At 55.9% G+C, this 20,000-nt stretch overlaps 1 pseudogene; it reads right to left on the reverse strand.

The window, feature by feature from the left end:
- The window catches only part of LOC137364028 (transient receptor potential cation channel subfamily V member 5-like), a 188,201-nt pseudogene that overhangs the window by 77,545 nt on the left and 90,656 nt on the right, over positions 1-20,000 (reverse strand).

The following is a 20,000-nucleotide window of genomic DNA, read 5'->3' on the forward strand; positions in this document are numbered from 1 at the left end:
GTCAGTAACACAGGGCGCTGGGGGAGAGGGGTTACTGAGTGACAGTGTGATGGAGCTGGATTAACATCAGTAGAGATACAGTCAGTAACACAGGGCGCTGGGGGGAGAGAGGGGCTACTGAGTGACAGTGTGAGGGAGCTGGATTAACATCAGTAGAGATACAGTCAGTAACACAGGGTGCTGGGGGAGAGGGGTTACTGAGTGAAAGTGTGAGGGAGCTGGATTAACATCAGTAGAGATACAGTCAGTAACACAGGGCGCTGGGGGGGAGAGAGGGGTTACTGAGTGACAGTGTGAGGGAGCTGGATTAACATCAGTAGAGATACAGTCAGTAACACAGGGTGCTGGGGGGGAGAGGGGTTATTGAGTGACAGTGTGATGGAGCTGGATTAACATCAGTAGAGATACAGCCAGTAACACAGGGCGCTGGGGGAGAGAGAGGTTACTGAGTGACAGTGTGAGGGAGCTGGATTAACATCAGTAGAGATACAGTCAGTAACACAGGGCGCTGGGGGGAGAGGGGTTACTGACTGACAGTGTGAGGGAGCTGGATTAACATCAGTAGAGATACAGTCAGTAACACAGGGCGCTGCGGGGAGAGAGGGGCTACTGAGTGACAGCGTGAGGGAGCTGGATTAACATCAGTAGAGATACAGTCAGTAACACAGGGTGCTGGGGGGAGAGGGGTTACTGTGTGAAAGTGTGAGGGAGCTGGATTAACATCAGTAGAGATACAGTCAGTAACACAGGTCGCTGGGGGGAGAGGGGTTACTGAGTGACAGTGTGAGGGAGCTGGATTAACATCAGTAGAGATACAGTCAGTAACACAGGTCGCTGGGGAGAGACGGGTTACTGAGTGACAGTGTGAGGGAGCTGGATTAACATCAGTAGAGATACAGTCAGTAACACAGGTCGCTGGGGGGAGAGGGGTTACTGAGCGACAGTGTGAGGGAGCTGGATTAACATCAGTAGAGATACAGTCAGTAACACAGGGCGCTGGGGAGAGAGGAGTTACTGAGTGACAGTGTGATGGAGCTGGATTAACATCAGTAGAGATACAGTCAGTAACACAGGGCGCTGGGGGGAGAGGGGTTACTGTGTGAAAGTGTGAGGGAGCTGGATTAATATCAGTAGAGATACAGTCAGTAACACAGGGTGCTGGGGGGGAGAGGGGTTACTGAGTGACAGTGTGAGGGAGCTGGATTAACATCAGTAGAGATACAGTCAGTAACACAGGGCGCTGGGGAGAGAGGAGTTACTGAGTGACAGTGTGATGGAGCTGGATTAACATCAGTAGAGATACAGTCAGTAACACAGGGCGCTGGGGGGAGAGGGGTTACTGAGTGACAGTGTGAGGGAGCTGGATTAACATCAGTAGAGATACAGTCAGTAACACAGGGTGCTGGGGGAGAGGGGTTACTGAGTGACAGTGTGAGGGTGCTGGATTAACATCAGTAGAGATACAGTCAGTAACACAGGGCGCTGGGGGGGAGAGGGGTTACTGAGTGACAGTGTGATGGAGCTGGATTAACATCAGTAGAGATACAGTCAGTAACACAGGGCGCTGGGGGGGAGAGGGGTTACTGAGTGACAGTGTGAGGGAGCTGGATTAACATCAGTAGAGATACAGTCAGTAACACAGGGCGCTGGGGGAGAGAGGGGTTACTGAGTGACAGTGTGATGGAGCTGGATTAACATCAGTAGAGATACAGTCAGTAACACAGGGCGCTGGGGGAGGGAGAGGGGTTACTGAGTGACAGTGTGAGGGAGCTGGATTAACATCAGTAGAGATACAGTCAGTAACACAGGGCGCTGGGGGAGAGGAGTTACTGAGTGACAGTGTGAGGGAGCTGGATTAACATCAGTAGAGATACAGTTAGTAACACAGAGCGCTGGGTAGAGAGGGGTTACTGAGTGACAGTGTGAGGGAGCTGGATTAACATCAGTAGAGATACAGTCAGTAACACAGGGTGCTGGGGGAGAGGGGTTACTGAGTGACAGTGTGAGGGAGCTGGATTAACATCAGTAGAGATACAGTCAGTAACACAGGGTGCTGGGGGGAGAGGGGTTACTGAGTGACAGTGTGAGGGAGCTGGATTAACATCAGTAGAGATACAGTCAGTAACACAGGGCGCTGGGGGAGAGAGGGGTTACTGAGTGACAGTGTGAGGGAGCTGGATTAACATCAGTAGAGATACAGTCAGTAACACAGGGCGCTGGGGAGAGAGGGGTTACTGAGTGACAGTGTGATGGAGCTGGATTAACATCAGTAGAGATACAGTCAGTAACACAGGGTGCTGGGGGAGAGAGGGGTTACTGAGTGACAGTGTGAGGGAGCTGGATTAATATTTACCTCTAATAGAAGTATCACAAGCGCTCCAAAGACACTAACAATCTCTCCGACTAGTCGAATATGGTCCTCCTTCCCAGTATATGCTTCCTGTTAACAAACACAGAGACACTCGGGTCAGGGTGATTAACACACAGGCAGTGTCAGTGCACAAATATAATTACATACAGACACTCACCCACACTGACACAGATCCTCACACCGATAAACTCACCCTCACAGCTGAGTAACCGTCTCTCACCTGCAGATTTCTTTGAACCAAGATAGTTGTGTCCCTTGGGTCCGTGATGTTTCCTTTCCGCATTTTTAGTGGGCGATAAGCACAACAGAGAGTAAAGGTGATAATGTAAACCAGGTAGAGGAAGGTCAGAATCCAGAAATAATACTTCCCATATTTATTCCACTTCAAACTAATCAGACGCTGAAGAGGAGCAAGGTCCAGGATCCGGAGTGCCTGAGATAGGGAAATTCAGTCAGGAAAAAGCAATGAGAACAGGGAACAAACATTCCCCTTGGAACAGTCATTTCCACTGCACACAATCCCAATGGACCCAAACCCCTACCTGTTCACTCCTGCCGTACACATTCCCAATGGACCCAAACCCCTACCTGTTCACTCCTGCCGTACACAATCCCAATGGACCCAAACCACTTCCCGTTCACTCCCGCTGTACACAATCCCAATGGACCCAAACCTCTTCCCATTCACTCCCACGGCACACAATTTCTATGGACCCAAACCCCTTCCCGTTCACTCTCCACCATACACAATCCCGATGGATCCAACCCCTTCCCATTCACTCCCACCGTACACAATCCCAATGGACCCAAACCCCTTCCCGTTCACTCCCACCGTACACAATCCCAATGGACCCCGAACCCTTTCCCATTCACTCCCACCGTACACAATCCCAATGGACCCCGAACCCCTTCCCGTTCACTCCCACCGTACACAATCCCAATGGACCCAAACCCCTTCCCGTTCACTCCCACCGCACACAATCCCAATGGACCCAAACCCCTCCCCGTTCACTCCCACTGTACACAATCCCAATGGACCCAAACCCCTTCCCGTTCACTCCCACCGTACACAATCCCAATGGACCCCGAACCCCTTCCCGTTCACTCCCACCGTACACAATCCCAATGGACCCAAACCCCTCCCCGTTCACTCCCACTGTACACAATCCCAATGGACCCAAACCCTTTCCCGTTCACTCCCACCGTACACAATCCCAATGATCCAGGATTGTTTCTGGATTTGAAGGGATGGTTGTTTGACTGTCTGTGTACAGCTGAGGTGATTGATCCAGTCTGTGAATATACCTCATCTTTTTTGCTGGAAACCACGAGCTCGAGAACGGAATAATCTTCTCCCCACGAGTCGATTTCGGAGAGATTGTACAAGCAGTTGGTGATGGGCCCGAAAGTCCATTGTATCAATCGTCTTTTATTCATCAAGTGCTGAAACATCTGAGAATTAATGACCTCAATCAAAGTCAACAAATTCAGCGATCAAAAGTCTCGCACTCACCCCTGACCCCTCACCAAACCCCCGACCCCTCAGCCAAACCCCGACCCCTCAGCCAAACCCCCGACCCCTCGGCCAAACCCCCGACCCCTCGGCCAAACCCCGACCTCTCGGCCAAACCCCCGACCCCTCGGCCAAACCCCCGACCCCTCGGCCAAACCCCGACCTCTCGGCCAAATCCCGACCCCCTCAGCCAAACCCCGACCCCTCGGCCAAACCCCCGACCCCTCGGCCAAACCCCTGACCCCTCACCAAACCCCCGACCCCTCGGCCAAACCCCTGACCTTCGGCCAAACCCCCGACCCCTCAGCCAAACCCCCCGACCCCTCACCAAACCCCCGACCCCTCAGCCAAACCCCTGACCCCTCGGCCAAACCCCTGACCCCTCGGCCAAATCCCGACCCCCTCAGCCAAACCCCCGACCTTCGGCCAAACCCCCGACCCCTCAGCCAAACCCCCCGACCCCTCACCAAACCCCCGACCCCTCGGCCAAACCCCCGACCTCTCGGCCAAACCCCCGACCCCTCGGCCAAACCCCCGACCCCTCGGCCAAACCCCCGACCCCTCGGCCAAACCCCCGACCCCTCGGCCAAACCCCCGACCCCTCGGCCAAACCCCTGACCCCTCGGCCAAACCCCCGACCCCTCGGCCAAACCCCCGACCCCTCGGCCAAACCCCGACCCCTCGGCCAAACCCCCGACCCCTCGGCCAAACCCCCGACCCCTCGGCCAAACCCCCGACCCCTCGGCCAAACCCCCGACCCCTCACCAAACCCCCGACCCCTCAGCCAAACCCCTGACCCCTCGGCCAAACCCCTGACCCCTCACCAAACCCCCGACCTTCGGCCAAACCCCCGACCCCTCAGCCAAACCCCCCGACCCCTCACCAAACCCCCGACCCCTCAGCCAAACCCCTGACCCCTCGGCCAAACCCCCGACCCCTCGGCCAAACCCCCGACCTTCGGCCAAACCCCCGACCTTCGGCCAAACCCCCGACCCCTCGGCCAAACCCCTGACCCCTCGGCCAAACCCCGACCCCCTCAGCCAAACCCCTGACCCCTCGGCCAAACCCCCGACCTCTCGGCCAAACCCCGACCCCTCGGCCAAACCCCCGACCCCTCGGCCAAACCCCCGACCCCTCGGCCAAACCCCCGACCCCTCGGCCAAACCCCCGACCTTCGGCCAAACCCCGACCTCTCGGCCAAACCCCGACCCCCTCAGCCAAACCCCCGACCTTCGGCCAAACCCCCGACCCCTCAGCCAAACCCCCGACCCCTCAGCCAAACCCCCGATCCCTCAGCCAAACCCCTGACCCCTCAGCCAAACCCCCGACCCCTCAGCCAAACCCCCCGACCCCTCAGCCAAACCCCCGACCCCTCAGCCAAACCCCCCGACCCCTCAGCCAAACCCCCGACCTTCGGCCAAACCCCCGACCCCTCGGCCAAACCCCGACCCCTCGGCCAAACCCCCTGACCCCTCGGCCAAACCCCCCGGCCCCTCGGCCAAACTCCCGACCTTCGGCCAATCCCCCGACCCCTCAGCCAAACCCCCGACCCATCACCAAACCCCCGACCTTCGGCCAAACCCCCGACCCCTCGGCCAAACCCCGACCCCTCAGCCAAACCCCCGACCTTTGGCCAAACCCCCGACCCCTCGGCCAAACCCCGACCCCTCGGCCAAACCCCCGACCCCTCAGCCAAACCCCCCGACCCCTCACCAAACCCCTGACCTCTCAGCCAAACCCCCGACCCCTCACCAAACCTCTGACCTCTCAGCCAAACCCCCGACCTCAAAGCCAAGAGTCCGACCCTTCACCCTCTGAGATGATTACAGAAGAGAGAGTGAGGGAACTAATTTCAGAGTATGAACCACAGATACAGTCACAAACCTTACACACACTCACACACACACTCACACACGTTCACTCACACACACACGTTCACTCACACACACACGTTCACTCACACACACACACACACACACACACACACACACACGTTCACTCACACACACACACACGTTCATTCACACACACACACACGTTCATTCACACTCACACACACGTTCATTCACATGCACACACACGTTCATTCACACACACACACGTTCATTCACATACACACACGTTCATTCACATACACACACGTTCATTCACACACACACACACACACACACACACACACGTTCATTCACACACACACACACACACACACGTTCATTCACACGCACACACGTTCATTCACACACACACACGTTCATTCACACACACACACACACGTTCATTCACACGCACACACACGTTCACTCACACACACACACACACGTTCATTCACACTCACACACACGTTCATTCACATACACACACACGTTCACTCACACACACACGTTCATTCACACACACACGTTCATTCACACTCACACACACGTTCATTCACGCACACACACATGTTCATTCACATGCACACACACGTTCATTCACATACACACACGTTCATTCACACACACACACACACACGTTCATTCACACGCACACACGTTCATTCACATACACACACGTTCATTCACACACACACACACACACGTTCATTCACACACACACACACACGTTCATTCACACGCACACACACGTTCACTCACACACACACACACACGTTCACTCACACACACCCACGTTCATTCACACACCCACACACGTTCATTCACATACACACACACACACGCACACGTTCATTCACACACACGTTCATTCACACACACGTTCACTCACACACACCCACGTTCATTCGCACACACACACATGTTCATTCACATACACACACACGTTCACTCACATACACACACACGTTCACTCACACACACACACGTTCATTCACACACCCACACACGTTCATTCACATACACACACACACACACACACACATGTTCATTCACATACACACACACGTTCATTCACACACACGTTCATTCACACACACACACACGTTCACTCACACACACACACGTTCATTCACACTCACACACACGTTCACTCACACACACCCACGTTCATTCACACACACACACACACATGTTCATTCACATACACACACACGTTCACTCACACACACCCACGTTCATTCACATACACACACACACACACATGTTCATTCACATACACACCCACGTTCATTCACACACACGTTCATTCACACACACACACACGTTCACTCACACACACACACACGTTCACTCACACACACCCACGTTCATTCACACACACACACATGTTCATTCACACACACACACACGTTCACTCACACACACCCACGTTCATTCACACACACACACACACACGTTCATTCACATACACACACACGTTCATTCACACACACGTTCATTCACACACACACACACGTTCACTCACACACACCCACGTTCATTCACACACACACACACACACACATGTTCATTCACATACACACACACGTTCACTCACACACACCCACGTTCATTCACACACCCACACACGTTCATTCACATACACACACACGTTCACTCACACACATACACACATGTTCATTCACACACACGTTCATTCACATACACACATTCACACACCCATTGTACTCTCACCACAATATTGCCTTCCACAGCAGCCAGTTTAATGGGAGTAAGACCATCCTTGTTTGGGATCATTTCGGCAGTGATCCCGTTCTCTGCTTCATCAAAGGACTGGATGAAATCGTACACCTGACACGCAATAGTTTTGTTGGGTTGTAGAGTGAGGACATGTAGGACAGTGTTACCTGGAGAGGGAGAGAGAGGGGAAAGGACAAGGAGACAATACATGCAAATGTTCACTCAGCACTGAATACTCCCACTGTACACAATCCCAATGGATCCAAACACCCTTCCCGTTCACTCCCACTGTACACAATCCTAATCCCAAACTCCTTCCCGTTCACTCCCACTGTACAAAATCCTAATCCCAAACACCCTTCCCGTTCACTCCCACTGTACACAATCCCAATGGACCCAAACACCCTTCCCGTTCACTCCCACTGTACACAATCCCAATGGACCCAAACACCCTTCCCGTTCACTCCCACTGTACACAATCCCAATGGACCCAAACACCCTTCCCGTTCACTCCCACTGTACACAATCCTAATCCCAAACTCCTTCCCCTTCACTCCCACTGTACAAAATCCTAATCCCAAACTCCTTCCCATTCACTCCCACTGTACACAATCCCAATCCCAATGGACCCAAACCCCCTACCCGTTCACTCCCACCATACACAATCCTAATCCCAAACTCCTTCCCGTTCACTCCCACTGTACAAAATCCTAATCCCAAACTCCTACCCGTTCACTCCCACCATACACAATCCTAATCCCAAACTCCTTCCCCTTCACTCCCACTGTACAAAATCCTAATCCCAAACTCCTTCCCATTCACTCCCACCATACACAATCCTAATCCCAAACTCCTTCCCCTTCACTCCCACTGTACAAAATCCTAATCCCAAACTCCTTCCCATTCACTCCCACTGTACAAAATCCTAATCCCAAACTCCTTCCCATTCACTCCCACTGTACACAATCCCAATCCCAATGGACCCAAACCCCCTACCCGTTCACTCCCACCATACACAATCCTAATCCCAAACTCCTTCCCGTTCACTCCCACTGTACAAAATCCTAATCCCAAACTCCTTCCCCTTCACTCCCACTGTACACAATACTAATCCCAAACACCCTTCCCGTTCACTCCCACTGTACACAATCCCAATGGACCCAAACACCCTTCCCGTTCACTCCCACTGTACAAAATCCTAATCCCAAACTCCTTCCCATTCACTCCCACTGTACACAATCCCAATCCCAATGGACCCAAACCCCCTACCCGTTCACTCCCACCATACACAATCCTAAACCCAAACTCCTTCTCGTTCACTCCCACTGTACAAAATCCTAATCCCAAACTCCTTCCCATTCACTCCCACTGTACACAATCCCAATCCAAATGGACCCAAACCCAAACTCGGGGCGGCACAGTGGCGCAGTGGTTAGCACCGCAGCCTCACAGCTCCAGTGACCCGGGTTCAATTCTGGGTACTGCCTGTGCAGAGTTTGCAAGCTCCCCCTGTGACCGCGTGGGTTTCCGCCGGGTTCTCCGGTTTCCTCCCACAGCCAAAGACTTGCAGGTTGATAGGTAAATTGGCCATTGTAAATTACCCCGAGTGTAGGTAGGTGGTAGGAGAACAGTGAGGATGTGGTGGGGAATATGGGATTAATGTACGATTAGTATAAATGGGTGGTTGTTGGTCGGCACAGACTCGGTGGGCCGAAGGGCCTGTTTCAGTGCTGTATCTCTAAATAAAAATAAATAAATAACCTCTTCCCGTTCACTCCCACTGTACACAATCCCAATGGACTCCAAACCCCTTCCTGTTCACTCCCACTGCACACATTCCCAATGGACTTAAATCCCATCCCGTTCACTCCCACTGTACACAATCCCAATGGACCCCGAACCTCTTCCCGTTCACTCCCACTGTACACAATCCCAATGGACTCCAAACCCCTTCCCATTCACTCCCACCATACACAATCCCAATGGACCCAAACCCCTTCCCGTTCACTCCCACTGCACAAAATCCCAAACCCCTTCCCGTTCACTCCCACCATACACAATCCCAATGGACCCAAACCCCTTCCCGTTCACTCCCACTGCACAAAATCCCAAACCCCTTCCCGTTCACTCCCACTGCACAAAATCCCAAACCCCTTCCCGTTCACTCCCACCATACACAATCCCAATGGACCCAAACCCCTTCCCGTTCACTCCCACTGCACACAATCCCAAACCCCTTCCCGTTCACACCCACTGTACACAATCCCAATGGACCCAAACCCCTTCCCGTTCACACCCACTGTACACAATCCCAATGGACCCAAACCCCTTCCCGTTCACCCCCACCGTACACAATTCCAATGGACCCAAACCCCTTCCCGTTCACCCCCACCATACACAATCCCAATGGACGCCAAACCCCTTCCCGTTCACACCCACTGTACACAATCCCAATGGACCCAAACCCCTTCCCGTTCACTCCCACTGTACACAATCCCAATGGACCCAAAACCCATCCCGTTCACTCCCACTGTACACAATCCCAATGGACCCAAACCCCTTCCCGTTCACCCCCACCGTACACAATTCCAATGGACCCAAACCCCTTCCCGTTCACTCCCACTGTACACAATCCCAATGGACCCAAACCCCTTCCCGTTCACCCCCACCATACACAATCCCAATGGACCCAAACCCCTTCCCGTTCACCCCCACCATACACAATCCCAATGGACCCAAACCCCTTCCCGTTCACCCCCACCGTACACAATCCCAATGGACCCAAACCCCTTCCCGTTCACACCCACTGTACACAATCCCAATGGACCCAAACCCCTTCCCGTTCACCCCCACCATACACAATCCCAATGGACGCCAAACCCCTTCCCGTTCACACCCACTGTACACAATCCCAATGGACCCAAAACCCATCCCGTTCACACCCACTGTACACAATCCCAATGGACCCAAACCCCTTCCCGTTCACTCCCACCGTACACAATTCCAATGGACCCAAACCCCTTCCCGTTCACTCCCACCATACACAATCCCAATGGACCCAAACCCCTTCCCGTTCACCCCCACCATACACAATCCCAATGGACGCCAAACCCCTTCCCGTTCACACCCACTGTACACAATCCCAATGGACCCAAACCCCTTCCCGTTCACCCCCACCATACACAATCCCAATGGACCCAAACCCCTTCCCGTTCACTCCCACTGTACACAATCCCAATGGACCCAAAACCCATCCCGTTCACTCCCACTGTACACAATCCCAATGGACCCAAACCCCTTCCCGTTCACTCCCACCATACACAATCCCAATGGACCCAAACCCCTTCCCGTTCACTCCCACTGTACACAATCCCAATGGACCCAAACCCCTTCCCGTTCACCCCCACCATACACAATCCCAATGGACCCAAACCCCTTCCCGTTCACTCCCACTGTACACAATCCCAATGGACCCAAAACCCATCCCGTTCACTCCCACTGTACACAATCCCAATGGACCCAAAACCCATCCCGTTCACTCCCACTGTACACAATCCCAATGGACCCAAACCCCTTCCCGTTCACTCCCACCATACACAATCCCAATGGACCCAAACCCCTTCCCGTTCACTCCCACTGTACACAATCCCAATGGACCCAAACCTCTTCCCGTTCACTCCCACTGTAATCTCCAGCCCAATTCTCAACACTCACCGAGGGTGTCCAGTGCCTTGATGTCAGCCCCACTCTGGATCAGAAGGCGGATAATCTCTTCATTCCCGATGCAGGCAGCAAAAGACAGGATATGCTCCCCTAATAGGGAAAAGGAGACCAATTCAAGATTTGTTTCAGGATACTCTCTCCCAGCCCTCCATTTCCCCCAATCCATCTCCCCTCTCTCCCTCCCTTCCACCACACCCCTCAAAACCTCAGCCCCTCCCTCTCCTGGGCCCTCCTCACTCACCGAAGTACAGAAGATTCTTTGGGCCTCTTGTGAAGTAGGTGCCAGTTGCACGGGGAGACCTCACGTCCGCCCCCTGTGAGATCATCGCCCTCACCAGCTTCATGTCCTGATTTATCACTGCGATGTGCATGGGCGTCTCACCTGGGAAACACAACAGCACGAGGAATTGTCGACTCAGATTAAACACCAGCAAACCTCAACCAACCCTACACAACTGTCGGGGGGTCAGTACTGAGGGAGTGCCACACTGTCGGAGAGTCAGTACTGAGGGAGTGCCGCACTGTCGGAGAGTCAGTACTGAGGGAGTGCCGCACTGTCGGAGAGTCAGTACTGAGGGAGTGCCGCACTGTCGGAGAGTCAGTACTGAGGGAGTGCCGCACTGTCGGAGAGTCAGTACTGAGGGAGTGCCGCACTGTCGGAGGGTCAGTACTGAGGGAGTGCCGCACTGTCAGAGGGTCAGTACTGAGGGAGCGCCGCACTGTCGGAGAGTCAGTACTGAGGGAGTGCCGCACTGTCAGAGGGTCAGTACTGAGGGAGCGCCGCACTGTCGGAGAGTCAGTACTGAGGGAGTGCTGCACTGTCGGAGGGTCAGTACTGAGGGAGTGCTGCACTGTCAGAGGGTCAGTACTGAGGGAGTGCCGCACTGTCGGAGGGTCAGTACTGAGGGAGTGCTGCACTGTCAGAGGGTCAGTACTGAGGGAGTGCTGGACTTGCGGAGGGTCAGTACTGAGGGAGCGCCGCACTGTCGGAGGGTCAGTACTGAGGGAGTGCTGCACTGTCGGAGGGTCAGTACTGAGGGAGTGCTGCACTGTCGGAGGGTCAGTACTGAGGGAGTGCTGCACTGTCAGAGGGTCAGTACTGAGGGAGTGCCGCACTGTCGGAGGGTCAGTACTGAGGGAGTGCCGCACTGTCGGAGGGTCAGTACTGAGGGAGTGCCGCACTGTCGGAGGGTCAGTACTGAGGGAGTGCCGCACTGTCGGAAGGTCAGGACTGAGGGAGCGCCGCACTGTCGGAGGGTCAGTACTGAGGGAGTGCTGCACTGTCGGAGGGTCAGTCCTGAGGGAGTGCTGCACTGTCAGAGGATCAGTACTGAGGGAGTGCCGCACTGTCGGAGGGTCAGTACTGAGGGAGTGCTGCACTGTCAGAGGGTCAGTACTGAGGGAGTGCTGGACTTGCGGAGGGTCAGTACTGAGGGAGTGCTGCACTGTCGGAGGGTCAGTACTGAGGGAGCGCCGCACTGTCGGAGGATCAGTACTGAGGGGGTGCCGCACTGTCGGAGAGTCAGTACTGAGGGAGCGCCGCACTGTCGGAGGGTCAGTACTGAGGGAGCGCCGCACTGTCGGAGGGTCAGCACTGAGGGAGTGCCGCACTGTCGGAGGGTCAGTACTGAGGGAGTGCCGCACTGTCGGAGGGTCAGTACTGAGGGATTGCACAAGTATTCAATTAAAAACCACCAGCATACCTTTGTAGAGCTCAGAAACAGCCATTTCATTCACCAGCTCTGGAGCAGCGTCCAAGATCATTCGTGCAGCTTCATAGTTACTGTACAAAGTGGCGATGTGTAATACAGTCTCCCCAAGGGCACCTGTGGTCGAGGGAGAGCAGGTTAGTGTCATTGAACACAGAGCTGCTGACCAGCTCAGAGATTACTCAACACACAGACACCCGCTAAATTGCTGGAATAAATATTTTTCATTCATTCATGGGATGTGGGCGTCACTGGCCAGGCCAGCATTTGTTGCCCATCACTAATTGCCCCTTGAGAAGGTGGTGGTGAGCTGCCTTCTTGAACCACTGCAGTCCTTGGGGTGTAAGTACACCCACAGTGCTGTTAGGGAGGGAGTTCCAGGATTTTGACCCAGCGACAGTGAAGGAACGGCGATATAGTTCCAAGTCAGGATGGTGTGTGACTTGGAGGGGAACTTGCAGGTGGTGGTGTTCCCATGTATCTGTTGCCCTTGTCCTTCTAGGTGGTAGAGGTCGCGGGTTTGGAAGGTGCTGTCTAAGGAGCCTTGGTGCATTGCTGCAGTGCATCTTGTAGATGGTACACACTGCTGCCACTGTGTGTCGGTGGTGGAGGGAGTGAATGTTTGTGGATGGGGTGCCAATCGAGCGGGCTGCTTTGTTCTGGATGGTGTCCCAGCCTTCGACATTACAAGATGGGTGACAAATACACGGGGTTACTATTCAACTGAAATACTCACTCACCAGTCCCCAGTTCACACTCACTCCCCGGTCTCCGGTTAACACTCACTACCCGGTCTCCGGTTCACACTCACTCCCCGGTCTCCGGTTCACCCTCACTACCCGGTCTCCGGTTAACACTCACTCCCCGGTCTCCGGTTCACACTCACTCCCCGGTCTCCGGTTAACACTCACTCACCAGTCCCCAGTTCACACTCACTCCCCGGTCTCCGGTTCACACTCACTCCCCGGTCTCCGGTTCACACTCACTCCCCGGTCTCCGGTTCACACTCACTCTCCGGTCTCCGGTTAACATTCACTCACCAGTCCCCAGTTCACACTCACTCCCCGGTCTCCGGTTAACACTCACTCACCAGTCCCCAGTTCACACTCACTCCCCAGTCTCCGGTTAACACTCACTCCCCGGTCTCCGGTTCACACTCACTCCCCGGTCTCCGGTTAACACTCACTCACCAGTCCCCAGTTCACACTCACTCCCCGGTCTCCGGTTAACACTCACTCACCAGTCCCCAGTTCACACTCACTCCCCGGTCTCCGGTTCACACTCACTCCCCGGTCTCCGGTTAACACTCACCCCCCGCTCCCCGGTTCACCCTCACTACCCGGTCTCTAGTTCACACCCACTCCCCTGTCCCCGGTTCACACTCACTCCCCTGTCCCCAGAACACACTCGCTCCCCGGTCTCCAGTTCACACTCGCTCCCCGGTCTCCAGTTCACACTCGCTCCCCGGTCTCCAGTTCACACTCGCTCCCTGGTCTTCGGTTCACACTTACTCCCTGATCTCCAGATCACACTCACTCCCCATCCCCCGTTCACACTCACTCCCCGGTCTCCGTTTCACACTCACTCCCCAGTCCCCAGTTCACACTCACTCCCTGGTCCCGGTTCACACTCACTCCCCGGTCTCCAGTTCACACTCACTCCCCGGTCACCGGTTCACACTCACTCCCCGGTCCCGGTTCACCCTCGCTCCCCGGTCTCCATTTCACACTCACTCCCCGCTCTCCATTTCACACTCACTCCCCGCTCCCCAGTTCACACTCACTCCCCAGTCTCCAGTTCACACTCACTCCCCAGTCTCCAGTTCACACTCACTCCCCGGTCCCCAGTTCACACTCACTCCCTGGTCCCGGTTCACACTCACTCCCCGGTCCCCAGTTCACACTCACTCCCTGGTCCCGGTTCACACTCACTCCCTGGTCTCCAGTTCACACTCACTCCCCGGTCACCAGTTCACACTCGCTCCCCGGTCCCCGGTTCACCCTCACTCCCCGGTCTCCAGTTCACACTCACTCCCCGGTCTCCAGTTCACACTCACTCCCCGCTCCCCAGTTCACACTCACTCCCAGGTCTCCAGTTCACACTCACTCCCCGGTCCCCAGTTCACACTCACTCCCCGGTCCCCGGTTCACACTCACTCCCCGGTCCCCGGTTCACGCTCGCTCCCCTGTACCCAGTTCACACTTACTCCTTGATCTCTGGATCACACTCACTCCCCGGTCTCCGGTTCACACTCACTCTCCGGTCTTCGGTTCACACACACTCCTCGATCTCCGGTTCACACTTACTCCCTGATCTCCAGATTACACTCACTCCCCAGCCCCCGTTCACACTCACTCCCCGGTCTCCAGTTCATACTCACTCCCCAGTCTCCAGTTCATACTCACTCCCCAGTCTCCAGTTCACACTCACTCCCCGGTCCCCAGTTCACACATACTCCTCGATCTCCGGTTCACACTTACTCCCTGATCTCCAGATTACACTCACTCCCCATCCCCCGTTCACACTCACTCCCCGGTCTCCAGTTCACACTCACTCCCCAGTCCCCGGTTCACACTCATTCCCTGGTCTCCAGATCACACTCACTCCCCATCTCCGGTTCACACTCACTCCCCAGTCTCCAGTTCACACTCACTCCCCAGTCTCCAGTTCACACTCACTCCCCAGTCCCCGGTTCACACTCACTCCCTGTTCTCCAGATCACACTCACTCCCCGGTCCCCAGTTCACATTCACTCCCCGGTCTCCGGTTCACACTCACTCCCCGGGCTCTGGTTCACACTCACTCCCCGGTCTCCAGTTCACACTCATATCCCCGGTCTCCAGTTCACACTCACTCCCCGGTCTCCGGTTCACACTCACTCCCCGGTCTCCATTTCACACTCACTCCCCGCTCCCCAGTTCACACTCACTCCCCGGTCTCCAGTTCACCCTCACTCCCCGGTCTCCAGTTCACACTCACTCCCCGGTCTCCAGTTCACACTCACTCCCCGGTCTCCAGTTCACACTCACTCCCCGGTCCCCGGTTCACACTCACTCCCCGGTCCCCGGTTCACACTCACTCCCCGGTCCCCGGTTCACACTCACTCCCCGGTCCCCGGTTCACACTCACTCCCCGGTCCCCGGTTCACACTCACTCCCCGGTCTCCGGTTCACACTCACTCCCCGGTTCACACTCGCTCCCCTGTACCCAGTTCACACTTACTCCTTGATCTCCGGATCACACTCACTCCCCGGTCTCCGGTTCACAGTCACTCCCCGGTCTCCAGTTCACACACACTCCTCGATCTCCGGTTCACACTTACTCCCTGATCTCCAGATTACACTCACTCCCCATCCCCCATTCACACTCACTCCCCGGTCTCCAGTTCATACTCACTCCCCAGTCTCCAGTTCACACTCACTCCCCAGTCTCCAGTTCACACTCACTCCCCAGTCTCCAGTTCACACTCACTCCCTGGTCTCCAGATCACACTCACTCCCCGTCTTGGGTTCACACTCACTCCCCAGTCTCCAGTTCACACTCACTCCCCAGTCCCCGGTTCACACTCACTCCCCAGTCCCCAGTTCACACATACTCCTCGATCTCCGGTTCACACTTACTCCCTAATCTCCAGATTACACTCACTCCCCATCCCCCGTTCACACTCACTCCCCGGTCTCCAGTTCATACTCACTCCCCAGTCTCCAGTTCACACTCACTCCCCAGTCCCCGGTTCACACTCACTCCCTGGTCTCCAGATCACACTCACTCCCCGTCTCCGGTTCACACTCACTCCCCAGTCTCCAGTTCACACTCACTCCCCAGTCTCCAGTTCACACTCACTCCGCAGTCCCCGGTTCACACTCACTCCCCCGTCTCCAGATCACACTCACTCCCCCGTCCCCAGTTCACACTCACTGCCCAGTCTCCAGTTCACACTCACTCCCCTGTCCCCAGTTCACACTCACTCCCCTGTCCCCAGTTCACACTCACTCCCCGGTCCCCGGTTCACACTCACTCCCCTGTCCCCGGTTCACACTCACTCCCCTGTCCCCGGTTCACACTCACTCCCCGGTCCCCAGTTCACACTCACTCCCCGGTCCCCAGTTCACACTCACTCCCCTGTCCCCAGTTCACACTCACTCCCCGGTCCCCAGTTCACACTCACTCCCCGGTCACCGGTTCACACTCACTCCCCGGTCCCGGTTCACCCTCGCTCCCCGGTCTCCATTTCACACTCACTCCCCGCTCTCCATTTCACACTCACTCCCCGCTCCCCAGTTCACACTCACTCCCCAGTCTCCAGTTCACACTCACTCCCCAGTCTCCAGTTCACACTCACTCCCCGGTCCCCAGTTCACACTCACTCCCTGGTCCCGGTTCACACTCACTCCCCGGTCCCCAGTTCACACTCACTCCCTGGTCCCGGTTCACACTCACTCCCTGGTCTCCAGTTCACACTCACTCCCCGGTCACCAGTTCACACTCGCTCCCCGGTCCCCGGTTCACCCTCACTCCCCGGTCTCCAGTTCACACTCACTCCCCGGTCTCCAGTTCACACTCACTCCCCGCTCCCCAGTTCACACTCACTCCCAGGTCTCCAGTTCACACTCACTCCCCGGTCCCCAGTTCACACTCACTCCCCGGTCCCCGGTTCACACTCACTCCCCGGTCCCCGGTTCACGCTCGCTCCCCTGTACCCAGTTCACACTTACTCCTTGATCTCTGGATCACACTCACTCCCCGGTCTCCGGTTCACACTCACTCTCCGGTCTTCGGTTCACACACACTCCTCGATCTCCGGTTCACACTTACTCCCTGATCTCCAGATTACACTCACTCCCCAGCCCCCGTTCACACTCACTCCCCGGTCTCCAGTTCATACTCACTCCCCAGTCTCCAGTTCATACTCACTCCCCAGTCTCCAGTTCACACTCACTCCCCGGTCCCCAGTTCACACATACTCCTCGATCTCCGGTTCACACTTACTCCCTGATCTCCAGATTACACTCACTCCCCATCCCCCGTTCACACTCACTCCCCGGTCTCCAGTTCACACTCACTCCCCAGTCCCCGGTTCACACTCATTCCCTGGTCTCCAGATCACACTCACTCCCCATCTCCGGTTCACACTCACTCCCCAGTCTCCAGTTCACACTCACTCCCCAGTCTCCAGTTCACACTCACTCCCCAGTCCCCGGTTCACACTCACTCCCTGGTCTCCAGATCACACTCACTCCCCGGTCCCCAGTTCACATTCACTCCCCGGTCTCCGGTTCACACTCACTCCCCGGGCTCTGGTTCACACTCACTCCCCGGGCTCCAGTTCACACTCATATCCCCGGTCTCCAGTTCACACTCACTCCCTGGTCTCCGGTTCACACTCACTCCCCGGTCTCCATTTCACACTCACTCCCCGCTCCCCAGTTCACACTCACTCCCCGGTCTCCAGTTCACCCTCACTCCCCGGTCTCCAGTTCACACTCACTCCCCGGTCTCCAGTTCACACTCACTCCCCGGTCTCCAGTTCACACTCACTCCCCGGTCTCCATTTCACACTCACTCCCCGGTCCCCAGTTCACACTCACTCCCCGGTCCCCGGTTCACACTCACTCCCCGGTCCCCGGTTCACACTCACTCCCCGGTCCCCGGTTCACACTCACTCCCCGGTCCCCGGTTCACACTCACTCCCCGGTCTCCGGTTCACACTCACTCCCCGGTTCACACTCGCTCCCCTGTACCCAGTTCACACTTACTCCTTGATCTCCGGATCACACTCACTCCCCGGTCTCCGGTTCACAGTCACTCCCCGGTCTCCAGTTCACACACACTCCTCGATCTCCGGTTCACACTTACTCCCTGATCTCCAGATTACACTCACTCCCCATCCCCCATTCACACTCACTCCCCGGTCTCCAGTTCATACTCACTCCCCAGTCTCCAGTTCACACTCACTCCCCAGTCTCCAGTTCACACTCACTCCCCAGTCTCCAGTTCACACTCACTCCCCAGTCTCCAGTTCACACTCACTCCCCGTCTTGGGTTCACACTCACTCCCCAGTCTCCAGTTCACACTCACTCCCCAGTCCCCGGTTCACACTCACTCCCCAGTCCCCAGTTCACACATACTCCTCGATCTCCGGTTCACACTTACTCCCTAATCTCCAGATTACACTCACTCCCCATCCCCCGTTCACACTCACTCCCCGGTCTCCAGTTCATACTCACTCCCCAGTCTCCAGTTCACACTCACTCCCCAGTCCCCGGTTCACACTCACTCCCTGGTCTCCAGATCACACTCACTCCCCGTCTCCGGTTCACACTCACTCCCCAGTCTCCAGTTCACACTCACTCCCCAGTCTCCAGTTCACACTCACTCCGCAGTCCCCGGTTCACACTCACTCCCCCGTCTCCAGATCACACTCACTCCCCCGTCCCCAGTTCACACTCACTGCCCAGTCTCCAGTTCACACTCACTCCCCTGTCCCCAGTTCACACTCACTCCCCTGTCCCCAGTTCACACTCACTCCCCGGTCCCCGGTTCACACTCACTCCCCTGTCCCCGGTTCACACTCACTCCCCTGTCCCCGGTTCACACTCACTCCCCGGTCCCCAGTTCACACTCACTCCCCGGTCCCCAGTTCACACTCACTCCCCTGTCCCCAGTTCACACTCACTCCCCGGTCCCCAGTTCACACTCACTCCCCGGTCTCCAGTTCACAATCACTACCCGGTCTCTAGTTCACACTCACTCCCCTGTCCCCAGTTCACACTCACTCCCCTGTCCCCAGTTCACACTCACTCCCCGGTCCCCAGTTCACACTCACTCCCCGGTCCCCAGTTCACACTCACTCCCCGGTCCCCAGTTCACACTCACTCCCCGGTCTCCAGTTCACACTCACTCCCCGGTCCCCAGTTCACACTCACTCCCCGGTCCCCAGTTCACACTCTCTCCCCGGTCCCCAGTTCACACTCACTCCCCTGTCCCCAGTTCACACTCACTCCCCGGTCTCCAGTTCACACTCACTACCCGGTCTCCAGTTCACACTCACTCCCCGGTCTCCAGTTCA

This window comes from Heterodontus francisci, unplaced genomic scaffold (assembly GCF_036365525.1).
Source record: "Heterodontus francisci isolate sHetFra1 unplaced genomic scaffold, sHetFra1.hap1 HAP1_SCAFFOLD_985, whole genome shotgun sequence".
Lineage (NCBI taxonomy): Eukaryota > Metazoa > Chordata > Chondrichthyes > Heterodontiformes > Heterodontidae > Heterodontus > Heterodontus francisci.